Source organism: Mastomys coucha, unplaced genomic scaffold (genome assembly GCF_008632895.1).
Source record: "Mastomys coucha isolate ucsf_1 unplaced genomic scaffold, UCSF_Mcou_1 pScaffold15, whole genome shotgun sequence".
Taxonomy (NCBI): Eukaryota; Metazoa; Chordata; class Mammalia; order Rodentia; family Muridae; genus Mastomys; species Mastomys coucha.
This window is the reverse complement of record NW_022196897.1, coordinates 137,655,670-137,674,823: the sequence shown is the minus strand read 5'-3', so window position 1 is coordinate 137,674,823 and position 19,154 is coordinate 137,655,670. Positions and strand designations below refer to the sequence as shown.

Below are 19,154 nucleotides of genomic sequence, written 5' to 3'. Positions count from 1 at the left end.
CTGAGGAGACTGTGGTTAGGGGGGGTCTCCTTCAGCGCAAGAGGTGTAAAGGGGCCCCTAGGAAAAGCCCCATTCATCAGCCTCAGTTTACCTTTTGGCAGAGAGTGGAATGCAGCTAGCTGTAGGGGCCGTTTCTGGTGACATGGTTATTTCTGCTAACAAGGCATCCCAGGAGATCCAGCTTCCCCATCTGGCCTGGCATCCTGGGTGCTGGAGAACACAGAGTAGTAAGGAGGTAGGCTATTGTCCCCTGAACTCTGAGTTCCTGGAGCGCAGTGGGGACATAGGCTAGAGCATAGTGACAGCTGCCACTGCATGCACAGGTTTGTGGTCTACCCAGGCGTGGGCAGGACAACCCTACTCACTTGGTTTTTTAGTTTTTTTTTTTTTTGTTTGTTTGTTTTTTAGTTTTGTCATTTTTAGATTATTTTGATATATATAAATTTATTTATGTATTTAGATGTATGTATAAATGTTTTTGCTTGCCTATGTGCCTGGCGACTCCGGAGGTCAGAAGAGGGCTGGCCTGGATCCCCTGGAACTGAATTAGAGACAGTTTATGTGGAGGCTGGAGATGGAAGGCAGGCCCCATCTGCAAGAGCAACAAGCAAACTGCTGAGCTCACACTCTGGGCCCCTCGCTAGGTTTTTAACAATAGTATGTATTTCAAATAACACATGAAGTGACCCATTTTCCTGACTCGAGAATGTATTTCAAATAACACACAATGTGGCCTGTTTCCTCTGCTAGTTATTAGAAAAACTTGAAATATGAATAAACCATCCAATGAACGCTTACTCACCTCCGAATGCGCTTTAATGTCTCACTGCATTTGTTCTGCCTGGAGTCCATCTGCCCACCCATCTAACTATTGTGTCAGCACTTCTTATAAAGCTTTTCAAGGTAAAGTGTGCACATCAATGCACTTCCTTCCCGGGTGTAATAGAACATTATCGTATTGTACGTGATGCGTGTATGTGTACACGTGTTTATACAGGAGCACTTTCTGCACGTGTGCATGTGCCAGCCAGAGGGCCACATCTGTTGCCTGTCTCTGTTATCCTTCATCTTAGTTTTTGAGGCAGGGTTTCTGGCTGAAGCTGGAATTCTCCATGTTCAGGTCTGCTAGCCCCTGGGAGCCACCTGTGTGTGTCCCTGCAGTACTGGGGCTACAGATGTTCACTGGCATACTCAGTATCTGTCCCTGACACCTGTGTGTGTCCCTGCAATACTGGGGTTACAGATGTTCACTGGCATACTCAGTATCTGTCCCTGACACCTGTGGATGTCCCTGCAATGCTAAGGATCTGAACTTAGGTCCTCATGCTTGTGCAGAAAACACTTCATTCACTAAGCCATCTCTCCAGCCCCATGTATTTATTATTATTATTATCAGTGAAACTCACAGCTCTTAAAAGGCCATCACTTGCTCGTATCACTTGCTGAGTTTAGCCAAGGGTGTACTGTGCCCCAGCCCTATTTCCATCACTGTAGGAAGTCACCTGCAGGCTCCTCTCTGCATCTCTATGGATAAACAACCCAATGAAATCATTCCTCCCCTCCCAGCCTTTTTCCTCCAAAGCAACCACACTTGGCTCTTTGTTTTGGTTTTTGTTTTTTTTCCAGGTACCTACCTTTGTATTTCTAAGGAGCCCTGCCCACCCCCAGTGGTTAATTTTGGACAAATATTGATTAGTTTTGCCATGTATTGTCTTCCTAGTGAGTGCAGCAGCCTGCTGGCCTGCCCCAGGTCAGCCCTTTCTCTCACTGGTCATGTGGTCAGTTTTCTTTTGTAAGCAGTCATGAGCTTTTCAGGTGATTGAGTTGTTGGGAGGACTTGCACACGGATGCTTAGCATGGTGCACACATGTGTTTAGCATGATGCATGAGCCTGTGTTCAAACTTCCTTTTGATTAATATCAAGGAACTTAGCTTTTAGTCACTTATTCTTCTAACTCGATATGTACCACAGTTTTTCACTAAGCCACTCTACAGTTTTTATGTTACAACTCTACAAATACTGCCTCACGTCCCTTTGCATCTCGTGTCTCCTTTGCGTTTCCCCTCTTGTACGGAGCATCGTTTTTCCATGAGTTGCTCTTTGCTTTTCTTTTTTGTTTGCTTGGTGCCTCCTAACCTGGCCACAATTCCCTCAGTTTTCCCAGAGTTGTATGACAGACAGTGAGTGGCTCATGTATTGGTTTCAGTTTCCCTTCCCAGGTGCTTTTGAACAAGTCTTCCTCCTATCCTCTAAATTGAAGCCACTTAAAAAAAAAACAAAACAGTCCTAGACTCTGTAGAATAATTATAAGAGAAGCATCCTTGAGGACCCATAGTGTGCTGGAAGCTGAGCTGGGACCAAAAGAGTTGGAAACCAGATGGGTTACATCCTGATTGCTGCATCTGTAGGGTGGGTAAGAACTGAAACTGGCCCCTGCACTAAGCCTAGTGGAGTCGAAGGGGAGAAAAACAGAAAAGGATTCAAGACGGCATCTGCAAGGGTGCTGTGGTGGAAGCATAGGGAGAAGGTGGGTTTGGACATGGTGTACGGAGCTGTGGGAGCCTTGGGTACTGTGAGCCCGTTCTGCCAGGCAGCCTGCACTACATCCTCACTGTCAAGGTCAGCTTGCCTAGGGTCACGACCTTGACCCTGTTTCTCCTCTACACTCCATGCTACCTCCAAAATATTTCAGGAGCGCTGGACACATTTCTGCACAGCGCCTTTGCATGTGTCGCCTTCTTACCAAGGCCGGAGACCCACACGGCTCGTTTTCTCCTTCATTCTGTGTCTGTGTTACCCCCCTCAGGGAGCTCTGCCCTGTTTATCTGAAGCCCACACATAACCAGCCGCAGTGGTGGTCTCTGTGCCACCTGCTGCAGTTTACCACCTTCAGGGATGTGTTACACAGAGGCCATTCGCTGTCAGTTTCACTAAAACAGCCCTCCCCACCCCCCACCCCCCAGGAGGCAGGGAGTTCTCTTTGCTCTGGTGTCCCCAGCTTCTGGGGAGACTTGGATGGAGGATGGACGAACAGAGCAAGTGGGTTTAGGTTCCAGATGGGTGGCAGTCTTTCTTCCTGTTCCTTCTTTTCCCATTTGTGTCATAAAGCCAGAGAGCAACTCCAGACTGGCAGGCTTACCCACCCCCCCCAACCCCCGCTGTGAGGAGCAAAGTCTGTGGGAGGGCAGAGCTGGCCTTCTGCCTGGCCTCTGGGGTTTGAAAATAGCTCAGCATGACCCCTAGTGAGGCCCCTATCCTCCTACAGTGTCCTGCTGGAGCCGGGGTTCTGTCTGGAGCCTCCTGCCTGGCGCTGGGCTGCAGTCTGTGGAGCCAGTTCACTTGACAGCTGGTCCCATGTTCTGAAACTCTGACGAGCAAGCTGGTCTCTTTCCCACCTAACCTTCCCTCCGTGTGCATGGGAGTGGGATAATCCCTTAATCCTACAGTTTGAAAAGCTTGCACTCAGCCTGGGATTTGATTTCACTCCTATGCAGTGGCTGCTTGGCTGAAGACACAAGCTTAGCGATAGGATGGCAGCCACACTGAGGGGGCATTCTGGGGCCAAGCACTGCTTCCGCTCGAGCACAGGTAGGCCTGCTCACCTCTACCAGAGGATGGGTATGTGTGCACACGTGTGTGTCATGCTTTCAAAGAATGCTCTCTTGCTGTGGTTGGTTGGGATCAGTGAGGTTGGTGGCCAAGAGCATATAGAGTCGTACAGGGGGATCTGGGTTCAAATCCTCCTTTGGTACCTCTACACAGGGCGCACTGCCCACCCCTGCTGTCAAGTCCAGCAAAGGAGAAGTCCATCCATCAAATGATGCTGTCAGGATAAGCATCATTTGTGCTGCTCATGGTGGGAGGGAGATGGTTTCCAACTTTGATATGTTGTCAATATTTAAATACTTAAATTGTTGGAAGGAAAACCATATGCCCACTCAGTAATGAATTCCTCTGTAACTACAGACACCCACAGAGCAGGGTAGGGTACAGGTTTGGCATGAAGTCTATCTGGATCTGATATGGTCTTAGAGGGGGAAGTCACATGCTTGAGGTCACAGGTAGGGAGGGTAGAGGTCCACAAACACCTACTTCAGTTGATCACTATCTGGGTATCTATGGATCCCTCCATAGATGTGGGTATGTGATGGTTAGGGTTAGGGTTAGGGTTAGGGTTAGGGTTAGGGTTAGGGTTAGGGTTAGGGTTAGGGTTAGGGTTAAGGTTAGGGTTAGGGTTAGGGTTAGGGTTAGGGTTAGGGCTAGGGCTAGGGCTAGGGCTAGGGCTAGGGTTAGGGTTAGGGTTAGGGTTAGGGTTAGGGTTAGGGTTAGGGTTAGGGCTAGGGTTAGGGTTAGGGTTAGGGTTAGGGTTAGTGTTAGGGTTAGGGTTAGGGTTAGCCACTTTCTCCACAGGCTCAGCAGGATCAGAGCATGGAGAATGTCCTGAGAAGTGCGGGTTTAGAGCGTGTTCCGTACCTGATGGCCCTCACATTTTCAGTGTGGGCAAGCAGCTGAGTGCAAACAGACTCTGCCAGGAGGGATGCGATTTTCTTCCTCTCTCCACTGCTTGTATTAGCAATGGAAAATGTCCGTTTCTGAAAAATTGCTAAATTCAGGCCAAGCTATACCGCAAAACACGATGTAACAGTCAAAGGTGCTGTATGCACTAGATGTACAAGCATACAGGAACAGTTGCAGTGCTGGCTGTTTGTGGGAGCAGGCACATGGCTGCAAAGGCATGCCACGCCATCCCCGAAGATGGAATCCACTGGGCAGCTGGGGTCAGGGGTGGGAGTGAGACTTTTCCTTTTGTGCCTTTCAGAGTTAGGATCATATATGAATTTATTATCTATGTAGAAAACGTAAACAGATTTCAAAGGAAGTAGCCGAGAAGGCCAATACAGATAGGCCCAGCTGGATGCCTGGACTGCCTTTTGGGTTTGACCCAGCTTGGCTACGCGCGGCTCCACCTCTAGGGTAATATTTTGGTTTTTACACCCACAGGAAAACCCAGCCAATAGACATCAGGTTTTGTGCTGGGTGTCGGCCAAGTCTGGTTGTGGGTATGACGAAGCGCCAGGAGTGGCGTGGTCTAAATACCTGCAGGGTGATGCAGCCTGTGTAAGAGGGATGGAGAGATGCCAATCTTCACCGGCTCCTGACTTGCTACTGTGGCTCTGTGCATACCAGCCATCCCCACAGCTATCTTGGTGGCAGTGACTGGGTTCCTGCCTCCCTCTCTCCCTTCCTCCTTCCCTTCCTTTTTCCTGTATTCAGTAAGTATCCACTCTGCCTCAAATCCTCTTCTAGGCCCTGAGGGTATAGGTAGTAGGGCTAAGGTAGTGAAACTTTTGGGGAGCTCTGTAAATGTGTACCCCCAGTCTTCCTCTCCACAAGTCTCAGTTTCCCTAGTGCTAAAGGATCTGAGTGTTTGGGGCAGGACTCTTTAACAGTTGGCCCTCTAAAGACTGAAATTCTGTTTTTGCCTCTAGCTTGCTTTGTGGTTTGGAGAAATCACTGATGCTCTTTGAGCCCAAGTTTTCTCAGCTGGAACATGGTAGATAACACCTATCATGGCAGGAGAGATTCAGGTCAGACAGTACAAGGCCTGAAAATGTCAGCTAACTGCGTCATTGTTAGCATGCCACCAGAAGGAACAGCAAGCATTACCTCCCAGGTTAGGAGAAGTTTGGTTTCCATGGAGATTAATGCTGTGGGCTGGGTTGGACCAGACCTTCAAGTCTTTCTGGGAAAAATAAACTAGCTAGTTCCCTCCAGCCCTCTGGCTGTTGGTGCAGCTAGCCCCTGGCTCTGAGTACTTAGAGTTGAGAGCACATAGGAAGCACATAGGGGGAAGAAATACGCCGTTCCCAACTCCTAGAATCATCTCCTGCTTCCATTTCGAACACTGGAGGCCACCACCTGTGCACATGCTGGGCACATGAGAGGCTACCACTTCAAAGGCTCTGCCAACCCCAACTGCTTCCCTCTGTTCACAGATGCCTTCTGTAGCCACTTGGCCAGTTCTCTCTTGGGCACTTGAGTCATGAGTGAGGTTAGCAAGGCAGACATGGGGAGAGCCATGACATTCTGGTGCCCTGCAGAGGCAAGCCACAGTCTCTGGTTGGTCTCCGCAGGGGCTTGCTGGAGAAGCAGCGGTGCTGTGCTGGACTGCCAGGATTCACCCAGCTCCCTTCTGGGAACACCAGCCTATAACTACAGCGGCATCTTCTGAGTTAGTCACTCTCTAGTGTCACTCACCTTCCCCCTGGCCAAGGTAACCACAGAGGCAGCATCGCTGGGGGCTACGTGGATACCTTGGTGGCCTCTGGCCTGAGGGAATGACCACAGGAATCTCTGGGAAAAGCACTGACCTTGGAATCGGATTCTCCAGAATCCGATGGCTGGTTTTAAAAAAATCACTGTTTGTGTGGGACGGCACAGTAGGAGTAAAGTGGGGAACCTCATGAGCAGATGCAGGGAAAGATCCAGGAGAGGGGGTGCAAAGCCACACCACAGGCTTAAGGGTAGACCCAGGACAGCCACCTCTACCTTTGAAGACACCCTCTGGCTTGGGAAGCTTATCCCTCTTTATCTTAGGGGTCTGTTCTCCCCTGTACCTTGAAACCCTGGGTTTCTGTACAGTTCCTAGCTCTGGCAGTAGTATGTGCTCCAGGAGCTGATTGGGCAAGCGGGGCAAGGACACGTTCAATGTGATACCATTATTTCATGATGGATTGAGAGTCTGAGCCAGAATTGAGGAGTGGTTTTTTTTTTTTTTTTTTTTGCTCAGAACTTAAGCTGGAGTTGGGATGAGTTAGGAGGGAGGGTTTGTGAACCAGATAAAGGAATTTTTAATTATTTGTTTTTCTGTGGAATTGAACCCTAAAACAGTAACTAATGCACGCCATACCACATGCCATCAGTACAAGTGTGGGCAGATCCTGTCTGACCTTGCATTTGAACTTCGGGTCCTGCTCTGTGCGCGCGTGTGTGTGTGTGTGTGTGTGTGTGTGTGTGTGTGTGTGTGTGTGTACTATGATCCAGACACTGCTGGATCATACTCACATACTCAGTGCTTTGTGCCTCTCTTCCATTTTCTCTGAAGCTTTACGGCCCTCTAAGACAGACACTGCTAACACTTCCCAGATCGGATAGTCAAGGCCCAGAGAGGTTAAGGCACTAGCATCGAAGTCAGCAGACAAGATCTAAAACCAGGGACTATAGCCATGCCTAGAGGGTTTCCCCACTGGCCTCTGGCTCAAGGGAGGAGAGCTTGGAGGTGGCTCTGGTATGCACAGAGGAATTCCTGCCGAGCAGAGGCTGTGTGGTGCAGAGGCAGAAGGTCAGAAGAAATTTCTCTGTGGTTGACGTAGAGCCACATGGTGGGAGGAAGGAGTTATCAGCACGGTTGGGTGGAAGTGTGTAATGACCTGGGGTGGAATGGCATCTTGATGATGCTACATCCACACTACTGGTTCAGCCTCAGCAAAACAACACTGCCATTTCTTTGGTTAACCCTATCATATTGAAGATAGGCAGTATGGTCAGGGCATGCACTCAGGAGTCAGGACCTGGCTGGTGTGTGTGTGTGTGTGTGTGTGTGTGTGTGTGTGTGTGTGTGTATTTATGCTGAGTGCCTTCCTCACTTGCTTTCCCTCCTATTTTGTAATTAATGAATGCATTGTTTATTGTATATGTGTGCATGACATGCATGTATGTGCACACGTGTAAATATGTGTGCATGTGGGTATGTGCCATGGTGCATGTGTAGAGAGGGTTTCTCTGTGTAGCTCTGGCTGTCCTGGAACTTGGATATCCGATTGCCTCTGCCGCCAGAGTTCTTTGATTAAAGGTGTGTGCCACCACACCTGGCCCCCACTTTATTTTTTGAGGCAGGTCTCTCTCTGAACTTGGAGCTCATTGTTTAGCTACTCATCTGCCCCCCAACCCCCACCTTAGTCCGGACTACCAAGGTTACAGATGTGTGCAGTGCCCTGCCGTTTATGTGGGTTCTGGGAGATCCAACTGAGGTCCTCATGTGTGTGCGGCAAGTGCTTTACATCACACACTGAGCTCTTTCCCCAGCTCCTGAAAGTCAGGGCTGTGGCTTCAGATCTGACATCCTCCTCATCTGAAGCTCAGACTCTGGGAAAGTCGCTGACCCTCTTGACTTTCAGTGTGTTTGTCCTAGTTTGGTTTCAGTTGCTATGGCGAAACACTCCGGCCCAGAGCAAACTGCGGAGGAAACATTTTATTTGCCTTCCACATTCCAGTCACTGAGGCTCAATCATAGTCTATCCCGAGAGGAGTCAGGGCAGGAACTCAAGCAGGGCAGGAACCTGGAGGCAGGAACTTAAATAGAAGTCACAGAGGAATGCCACTTATCAGCTTGCTCCTCCAGGCTTGCTCAGTTGCTTTCTTATAGAACTCAGGACCTCCTGTCCAGGGTACTGGGCATTAACAGTGTCCACTAACAGTGGACATCTATCATTGACCAAGTAAACACTCCACAGCTTTGCCTTTAGGCCAGTCTGATGGAGCATTTTCTCAGTTGAGGTTCCCTTTCCCCAGATAACCCTGGATTGTTTCAAGTTGACAAAACCCTCGAGCAGTACAGTGCTCATCTCTGAGACGGAATTCGATCAGCCCAGAGGGCTATTGCTCGCCTCTGCACTTGCTCTCTGCTGCTTCCCTGTTCTCTCAGATCTGTTCTTCCCTTCCTCAGTAGACTGTAGTATTTACGGTGGTGGCACACACCTTCAATCCCAGCACCTGGGAGGCAGAGGCAGGCAGATCTATGAGTTCAGGGCCAGCCTGGTCTACACAGCAAGTTCGAGGACAACCAGGACTGTTTCATACAGAAACCCTGTCTCAATCCCTCCCCCTCCAAAAGTAGACTCAAATGCTGGCAGCTCTTGAAGCTACTGACTACCAGACATGCAAGCCACTAAGTGAGACTTCTGTGAAATATCCCCAGGAGAGGCTTGTGCGGCTGGGAGGAAAGCCCCTTTGCGCTCTCTCTCTCTCTCTCTCTCTCTCTCTCTCTCTCTCTCTCTCTCCCTCCCTCCTAGCATAGAGCTCAGGGATTAAGGCTGGAGCCTAGCTGACATCTTGAATCAAAAGGTTAAAAATGAACTGTTAAAGTACAGCGGAAGCAACCTGAAGTTAAGGAGGAACTGAAACATTAATGACACATGAATAGGTCAGCTCTGGTCAGACTCTTTCTATACTTAAAAAAAAAAAAAAAAACAGCTGGGAACTGGAGGGATGGCTCAGTGGTTAAGAGCACATGCTGCTGTTGCAGAGAACCTAGGTTCATCCATATGGAGTTCATCCATAACTCCAGTTCTGACTGTTGAGGCAGTAGGCATACATGAACCCAGACAAGCACTCATACACATAAAATAAACAAATCTGAAAACAATGCCACCACCCAGTAATGGTCTGTAGAGATGATCAGTGTTTAAGAGCACTGGATTCTCTTCCAGAGGATTGGGATTGATCCCCCTGCTCACCGCTGTTTGTAACTCCAGTTCCAGGGGATCTGCTGCCTTCTTCTGACCTCTGTGGGTACCAAGCACACATATGGTAGACACACACGCAGGCAAAACACCATTACGCATAAAATTAAGAAAATATTGTTTTAGAACAGTTTTATATTTAAGGGTTATTGCAAAAGCCAGACATACTGGCACACACCTTAATCCCAGCACTTCAGAGGCAGAGGCAAGTAGATTTCTGTGAGTTTGAAGCCAGCCTGGTCTATATAGTGAGTTCCAGGATAGCCAGGACTATGTAGAAAGATCGTGCCTTAAAAAAGAAAACAACAACAACAACAACAACATGGCATGACACTTCCCCACCACAGCATATTAAGATGTAGGGGTCCCTGAATGGGTGAAGCCATTCCAAGGAGAGACACTTGTGCCCTCTTTAGTGGTCCTTAAGAAATTGGGGTTTCCCCAAGAGTCTCATGCTGGGAATAGGACAAGGCGAAAGGGCTGGTGTTAGCCAAAGGAAGAACTGTCTCCAGGAGAGAGAGTGGAGTACTCAAGCTATGCATACCTCTGCCCTTCCGTTTCAACATAAGCCTCATATCAGGACCCCAAGAAGGGCTTGTCGGGAGAGAACAAGTGGTCCCTGAGTGGTCACTTGATGTCTTCGGTCCTCTTCCCAATGTGAACTGGAGTTCTCTCCTTTCTCTGCCTTACACTATGACCTGTCTCTGTAACTGGCCTATTGAGAATGGCAGTCCAAACCTGGCTTGTTAGGGCTGCCAGAGCCCAGGCTTGTATGCTGCATGCATCAGCAACACTGTACTGCATGTATCACAGTTAACCAATATTGTCACATTGTCATTAGCTGATAGGTTCACACCTTATCATATTTCTTCAACTGACCCCTAGGCTCTGGCTGAAGGTCCATCTAGGATAGCTTTCTAAAATCTAGCTGTCATGTCTCCTTTGGCTCCTCTGGGCTGTGACAGGTATTTTGTGAATTTTCAGATTACTTCCTTGTGTGGGGGCTCCATGTTCGGAGAAAGGCAGCAGAGCTGGCCTCACCCTCCCCTCCTGCTGTCTTTAGATGTGCTTTTGGAAAGACAGGTAGTCTGTCACAATACCACTCTGTTTCTGTCCATTTCTGTCCTAGGCACAGCCTGTGTTTTGGGAGTGGGCAGTTCCATCCAGCTGTTCTAGGAGGCTGAATGCTTCTTCATGGAAGTTTATCTCTTAATAGCTCATAATTGGCTTATGTAGATATGACTCATGCCATATTTATCTGGGAAGCTGGAGTCCACTGCTGCTCTCCAGGCTTGTGCAGACGATGCTGTCAGGTCTCCACGGGCTTCAGCTGGTCTGACAGACACCGAGGTGGGCGTCTCTCGGCGGTGTGAGAGTCATTCCGTCCTCTCACCTACCTGGTGAAACGTGACTCCAAAGAGCCCTCTCAAAGCCTGGCCTCTCTATATCTTGCCTCTAACCTTCACATTATCTGACCTTCACATTATCTTCACATTATCTTGTCCTGATTAACAGGGAAGGCCAAAGCTAGACACAGGCAAGTAGCATGAAACCCAGCCAGGCTGCTGGAGGATGAGGGGGCACAGCAGCTCTTTGAGCTCGTCTGGCGCTGCCCACAGATGCATGCTCAGTCAGAACCTGCTGCCCTTCAGGGGCTGTCCAGAACCAGGCTAATCTAGAGGTCAGGACCTGGGCCACACACACTCTAGTACTAAGTTCTTTTTATTATACCATAAGCCATTAAAAAAAAAAAAGCCTTGGATGTCTCTGCCTCGGCCTCTTGAGTGCTGGGATCACAGGCTTGTGCCACTATCTCCTTGAATTTCCCATTACGTGCAATCCAGCCTAATGGTGAGTGGATTCCATTACATTTCTTCAGGGAGGGAGAGTTATGAGAATCGAATTCCTGACGCAAGTCATATTTATGGCCATAGAGTTTTGAGGTGAGTAAGTAATGATACTTATTATCACTATCTTACTAATTATGTGTAAATAGATAGAAACAGAGACAGAGATGTGCTGAGGTTGGGAGAGTTAGAGGGAGGGTGTAGGAAGTGGGTGTGAGCACCATACACTGACTATGTGTATAAAATTTTCAAAGAATAAAAAGACTTACTCTGAAATTTGTAATATTGATGATGTTGTTTCACTGTTATGGTCTGCTGAGAGCTCTATGTTGAGGGGCTGACCCCTCATACGTTTTATTCACTATATGATGTATATTATATATAAAATTATTTTAATTTATTATATATGCATATATAATAACATATATATATAATATTATTTTGAAACCACAAGGGAGCTGTTCCAGCTTTTTTTAAAGACTTATTTATTATTATATTAAAATATACTGTAGCTGTCTTTAGACACACCAGAAGAGGGTGCCAGATCTCATTAGGGTTGGTCATGAGCCACCATGTGGTTGCTGAGATTTGAACTCAGGACCTTGGGAAGAGCAGTCAGTGCTCTTACCCATTGAGCCATCTCACCAGCCCCATAATTTTGTTTTGTTTTGTTTTGTTTTTCGAGACAGGGTTTCTCTGTGTATCCCTGGCTGTCCTAGAACTCACTCTGTAGACCAGACTGGCCTCGAACTCAGAAATCTGCCTGCCTCTGCCTCCCAAGTGCTGGGATTAAAGGCGTGCACCACCACGTCTCAGCTGTCCCAGTTTTTAACGAGAACATCAATGCAGCTGCAAAGGGATACTGGCTGGTGACCCTCAGTGTCAGGAAGACAATCTTAGTGAGGGCTCTTGATGGCATCTGGGTGACTGCAAAGAGGGTTTGGGGATGAGCTTTGCCCTAGGTTGGGTACCATGGAGATGCTGGGGTAATGAAGAGGTACTTTAGTCAGTCTGACACTGTAGTGGAGGCAGACAGAGCAGGATTGAGACCAGAGCTGTAACCCACACGGAAACAGTGGTCCTTCTTGGACACAATCTGGAGAAATCAAGCCAGGCTGTTGCATAGACATGGCCATGGTGGGTTTTGTGCAGACAGTGGCCGAAAGGCCTTGTTTCTGTCCAGCTCTTCAGTTACAAGGTATCTCTGCTGATGGTGTCTTGTGAGGTCTTTATGTCCCATCCAGGTCCAACCTGTGGTTGTGAGCCTCTGCACTGTCTTGCAGGGACACCTAAGGCTGGCAGTCTCCTGGGCTTAGCTCCCAGAAGTCAGTCTGCTTTGCTCTTTCTCAGCTGACATCAACAGCAATTGAGTGGCCCTTTTCCACTTTGAAGGATGGATGGGAGTATGGCTCATCTTGAGACCAAAGAGAAAGTGGGAGAATCTGAGGGGCAGGACATTGAAATCAAGGCACGGTTGGGCTGGAGAGATGGCTCAGCGGTTAAGAGCACTGATTGCTCTTCTGAAGGTCCTGAGTTCAAATCCCAGCAACCACATGGTGGCTCACAACCATCCGTAATGAGATATGACGCCCTCTTCTGGTGTGTCTGAAGACAGCTACAGTGTACTTACATATAATAATAAATAAATTAAAAAAAGAAATCACATTCCTGTATTAGGCAGTCATGTGATTACGTTCTGCACATAATTTTATGTATTTGTTCATTTGCTTGCTTATTATTTTATGTCTATGGGTGTTTTGTCTGATTGTATGTCTGTATACCACGTATGTCTGGTGCCTGGTGGAGGCCTAAAGAGGGAAGGGCAGTGGATTCCCTGCAACTGCAGTTACTGTGAACTGCCTGGTGTGTTCTGGGATTCGAACTCTAGTCCTCTGGAAGGGCATCCAGTGCTGCATCGGTGCAACCACTGAGCCATCTCTGCAGATAGTTTACAAGGAGAAACACCTGAAAAGAAGATCGGAAAACTGCTTGCTGGAGCTGACTAGGGCAGACGCTGGGCCGTTTGCACAGCACTTTCCCTTTGATCTAAGGTATGGTGTGATGGAGCCCAGCAGCTTGGTCCAGGAGGAGAGCCTGAGCCACACAGATTTAAAAAGACAGTAAAGGTTTGGGATTCTTCTCATGGAGGAGCTGACCTGTCAACCTTTCCCCACCTTACCTAAGAGATGGATGGATTTTTACCTTGTCTAAACTACTCTGAGATGCTATAGATGCCCCTGCAGTGGACATATTGCTACTTGATCTCCATTTTCTTGATTCCTCAGCTCTGCCAGTTGCTGGCCTTCATGATCCCCAGCCTTGTTCTGGGCAGAAAGGGTTGTCCTCTCGTTTTAAGGCTCTGTTGCTGTCATGGTGAAGTTCTTATATCCGCACCTGGTGCTGGAAGTGAGGTCTGATCAGATAATGAGATTTGCACATGAGGAGGGAAGTAGGTGTCTGCAGCTCATGGGTGATGCTCACAGTTCCTCACGAGCATAGAATTGTGGGAGCCTGCATGCACGGACACTTGATGAGATCCAGCTCAAGCAGAGGGTGGTGAGTGGTGGCTGCCTAGGCTAGGCTGCTGCGCTGGGGGCTTTCTTACCACAGAGCCCGTCGCTGGGACAAGATGCAGGATGCTTGTTGCTTTTGCTCCTAGGACTGGAGTTCTTGGATGTGCCAGATAAACAGTATCGTTTATTGATTTGGGTGGAAGCCAGTCTTTTCTTAGACACACAGTATATCCATGTCGTATCAGGGAGGGTCCTAGAAACTGCAATGCCTATGTTACAGGGAAAGCCACGTGCAGTTTAACTGCCTCTGAATTCCTCTACAAAATCATATTTTTCCAAGAGTGGTTTTCTTTTCCTTTTTAGTGTATGTGGAACATGTCTAGTCCTTCCTCACATGCCCGACTTCACATAGAGACACACTTTAAGTGCAAGAACAAACTGAGCACACCTGCGGCCCTCACAAAGGTTGGGAAGCCAGCATTCCCAGGACCATGAACGCTGCGCCGAGCCTCCTCCAGTGGACGCGCCTTCCACTGTCTGAGTTCACAGCTGTGCTACTTCTCATTATCTTCTGTTGCTTCTCAGAGGCTACTTACAATGTGCTTTCTGCATTTCAGCTCTGGTCACAGCCCTTAGGCCCAGGGACACAGATATAAGGGTGTTAGGGGAATTATTCTCTCTCTCTTTTTTAAAGATTTATTTGATTTGTGAGTACACTGTAGCTGTCTTCAGACACACCAGAAGAGGGCGTCAGATCCCATTACAAATGGTCGTGAGCCACCATGTGGTTGCTGGGAATTGAACTCAGGACTGGGACTTATTCTCAAATTGTGTTCCCATGGAACTCTGAGGTCATTTCCCAAACAGCAGGAAAAAGAACAGGTTCCCAGATTGGCGTCTGTGTTTGAAGTGGGCCTAAGAACCTTTGGAGTCCATTTCTGAGTTTCAGTAGTGACAATGAGCAAGAAGCAGGGGATGATGGGAAAACATAGTAGGACCCTACGTCACCCTTAGCACAGTGGTCACCAATTGCACCAACGTCGTGTGGGTTCTAACCCACTGCTCTCCATCCACTCTATTTCTAGAGTCTAGGCACCATGGCTTCCAGACCCTGGATGGGAAGTGGCAGGTGTTGGCCACCCAGGAAGGGGATGGGACAGCCAGGAGACACTCCGGTCCCACACCCCCACCCTCACCCCTTTCCCAACCAGATTAACACCTGTCTGGCATGTGTCTGTGTGTCCTGAAGCCATGGCATGATAGTCAGGAAGCCAGAAACCTGAACGCAGGTCCCGTCTCTTGTGAGGCAAGAATGCCAGGCAGTGAGTTTAGTTTTCTGTGTGAGTTTCCAGCACTGGTTGGCAGTGCCCAGAAGATTCTGAGTGTTCACTTGTTTTCCTTTGACCAGCTCACAGGGAATGAGATGGAGACAGGGTTCATTCTGGAGCACGTGGTTTGGGTCTACAGCACTCCTATAGCCCCTTGCATGAGGCCATGTGGTGTCACTTTCCCATACCTCAGTTTTCCAATATATGAAGGGGTGTGCTGAGATATCACTGAGTGGTTATTTGAGCTCTGGGGATATCTGAAGGCAGGCTCCTGTGCAGTGGAAGTGGCGTGGAAAGTGATTCCATAAGTTGTCACAGAGAATGGACAGTATATGGCTCTGTTCCCGGGGCCTGATGACTTACTAGTTCATAGGGATCTCACAGGCCCTACCTTCCCTCTGCAAGGGGGCAAAGCTAGAGAATATTCTTCTGTGTTTCTTGCACCAGTGCTAAATCCAGGGCCCTGAATGAGTGCCACAGGGACATGAAAGTCAACTGGAAATGGACAGTTCTCCCATGGCAGCCCACGGACACTTGGACTCTTACTCCCTAGTAGGAATCCTGGGTAGAAGCAGCTTCAGAAGTGACAAACAGCTCTGTCTGTAGGCTGAACACTAGAATTTCTTCTTAGAGTTCTAGGGCTCCTGAGGGCTTTAGCCAAGAGGAACACTCTTTCAGGAGGGAAGTGCAGTCTGTCAGGAGCCTAAGGAAGGAGGTTGACTGATAGGATGGGGCTAGAGGGTAGGTAGGTCACATGTCCTACTCCTTTCCTGCCACTTAGATGTCACCATTGTGTCAGTTCCCCTGTGCAGGGAAGGGAGCTCTGGCTGGGGATAGCAGAGTTCCCCACTAGGCATGGTTATTCCATTCCAGGTCTATTGAATCCACTGAATTCTGGCTCCATTAGCTTAGCCTATATCCTAATGTCTCCGAGACTTGGTGTCCACACTTGTAACACAGGGGCAAGAGAGCCTATTGGGAGCCAAAGCCTGTTACCCCATGTGTCTCCTGTTGACCTCAGAAGGGAGTCTCTCTCCTTCGCTGTAGCCAAAGGCCAAGCCATACATTTATCTCCTCTCTTCAACCCCAGCTGATCCAGCAGTGGCTTCTGGAGGACTTCTGGATGAAGGAAATGGGAGAGTCCTCTTGTGCTTACAGGTAACACCTGAGGTCTAGACGGGGAGTCAAGGGAGAGAAACAGCAGGCGCTGTGCACCCTGCCTGCGTGCGTATGCGTGTGTACACATGTGTTTTGTTCTTATGGTTGGAAGGCTACATTCTTCCTTCAGTTGCACTCCAGCCTCCAGTCACACTGTCTGCCTGTGATTGTAGAACTTCATCAAGCTCATGCCAACAGCAGGGCCATTGCCTTGTCTGTTTGCTCTCGTAGGCTATTCTTCATTTGCCTCAGTCCTCTGTACATGCTTAGTCTTGGATATAAAGACTGTTGCCTCAGGGGCTGGAGAGGTGGCTCAGCAGTTAAGAACACTTGTTGCTCTTGCAGAGTACCCTAGTTTAGATCCCAGAACCCACATGATGACTCACAACCATCTTTAACTTCAGCTTCAGGGGATCCAATATTCTCTTCTGACCTTCTTGGTGCTAGGAGTACACACAGTGCTTATAAATACATCCACGCAAAACACACACACACACACACACACACACACACACTAATGTGGGTTGTTTGTTTGTTTGTTTGATTTTGGAACAAGGGTCTCACTCTGTGGCCATCCCATTGTAGACCAAGCTGACCTTGAACTTGAGGTCTGTCTGCCTTTGTCTCTTGAATACTGAGATGAAAGGCATGAGCTACCACTCTCAGGTAAAATAAATAAATCTAAAAACAAATTGTCTCCTTGGGGCTGGGGAGAGGCTCAGTTAGTAAAGTGCTTGATACACAAGTTTAAGAACCTGCATCAGATCTCTAGCACCACATAAAAGCTGGGCATGGTGGGCCATGCCTGTAATCTCAGCACTGGGGAGACAGAGACAGAAAGATTCATGGTGTCCAGCAGTCAGTCAGTCTTGGGGTTCCAGGTTCAGTGGGGGACCCTGTCTCAAAATACAATGTGTAGAGCTACTGAGCAAGGCACCCAATGTCAAACTCTTGTCTTCCCAGCACACACACATGAGAATGAACACACACACACACACACACACACACACACACACACACACACACACACCAACCCGATCTCCTCCTTAGAGGTCTCCTAGTTGTTTCCTCTGTAATTCTCTCTGGTCTGTCCTGCATATTGTCTGCATTTGTGTATATTCTTCATCCACCTCATCCTGACTACTTTTAATTTGCTCTTTGGTTGTTTTCCTCTAAGCCTGTTCAGTTCAGTGAGGCAGGCTGTAGACATCTGTCCATACATTGCTCCATCCCCATCACCCCACCAGGCCTTGGTCCAGGTAGGTCTTCAACCATTTACAGCTGTACAAGTGAATGCACCCATACAGAATGAATGAACTCAGATGAACCCAGCAGGTCCAATGCTGCACATCTCTGAAAAGCTGCTCTATCAAAGAGGCTGCTGATGCAGTTGCCAAGGCAACAATTTATCTGCTTACCAAGGCATCTTTAAAAGAGAGAAGCAAAGGCTCACACAGACAGTGATGGGAAGGAAAACCAGGGAAGAATCTATTTCTGAAGCCGTTGAGGGACCCTTCCAATGAGGGCTGCCTGTTTCCTACATCCCTCCCCTAAGAGCCACCTTTCCTCTTGTCTTTGGTTAGGTCCCTGGTATGAACACAGTAAACTCCTTTACTGGCCTCAAGCAGTGCTTTCAGGAACAGTGTGTGCTCCCTGGCAACCTCCACTGGGACCCACCAGGCACCAATAAGAACAGGCTGGTTTGGAGATCTTTCCAGAAAGTTCCTTTAGCCTTAGGATGGGCAGCAAACACAGCACTTTAGTATTTTTATGGTCGGTAGACACATCTCCAGAGAGCTGAGGGAAGGAGACAGCTCAGTAATGCATGTGTGCTGGAGTGAATGGTTGTGCGCCTGGATGAACCGTTCTCTTCCTTCACACAGAAATGGCAGGACACTGAGCGGAGGCAAGAAGAGGTATCAAAGATTTGGGGTAGGAATTTCAGCTGCAAACATTTCTGATCCTGGAACTGCAGCCTCCAGGAGATGCAGCCTGCCCTCCAAGCCATCCCTGTCCCTACCAGGCTCCTCCAGCAGCTGTGGTGAGTTGGCACTCACTGCTGTCCTCAGGGCGGTCAGAGGTTAGCAGGTGCTTCATGGGACATTGACTCTCAGAGAGAATCAGGACTCTACAGAACCATGCCTGGGACCTCTGGGCAGGACCCCTCAGGTCCTTGATTATCTGAGGCAATCTGGGGGTCAGCTGGCACCTGAGGCAAAACTTGGCGGGCACGAAGGCCAGGGTAGGGGCAGCGGTGGGGAGACAGAGAAGAGGAAGTGGAATTCTTCCTCCCCCTTGCTTTCAGCAAACAAGACTTGGTTTGGTCCAAGTGGCCCTACCCTGGCTGGATGTGATCATGTAACTTGGCTTTGGATGCTCAGAATCCCAGGCTCATGCTGACCAGAGAGAATCATCCTTGGCCTCTGGGTCAGAGCAATTTTCTGGCTCAAGATGCTGAGCTGTGGGACATGAACTGAGGCTGCTGAAGCCATCATTTCAGAGACCCTGGCTGAGAATGCAATCAACCAGGGGGTGTGACAAGTGCTACAAGTGGAGGTAGGTATCACTTGAATTCCTGGAACTAGCTGTACCTGAAACCGCCCATGTATGTGAGTCAGCATATCTTCAGGATACTGTTTCTGTGTCCAGTGAGGAGGAAGGAAGGTGAGAGGGCAGGATGGAGATTAAGGATCAGGAGTCCAGGGGTGTGCTACGCATACTCATCTACTCCAGTCACATCCATAATATCGGGGATAAAATCCTGATAAAGGATAAGAGGCAATAAG

The 19,154-nt window shown here is 48.6% G+C and overlaps 1 long non-coding RNA gene across 3 annotated transcripts in view; it reads left to right on the top strand.

The window, feature by feature from the left end:
• Positions 1–3,539: 3,539 nt before the first annotated feature.
• LOC116091154 overlaps positions 3,540–19,154 on the top strand; it is a 30,682-nt gene continuing 15,067 nt past the window's right edge. For 2 of the 3 annotated variants that reach the window (XR_004118958.1, XR_004118956.1), the window contains exons 1-2: positions 5,338–6,275; positions 18,252–18,409. This is a non-coding gene — a long non-coding RNA (uncharacterized LOC116091154). Of the gene's footprint in view, positions 3,590–5,337; positions 6,276–18,251; positions 18,410–19,154 lie in introns of those variants that run through there. The other variant, XR_004118957.1, reaches the window with a different exon arrangement.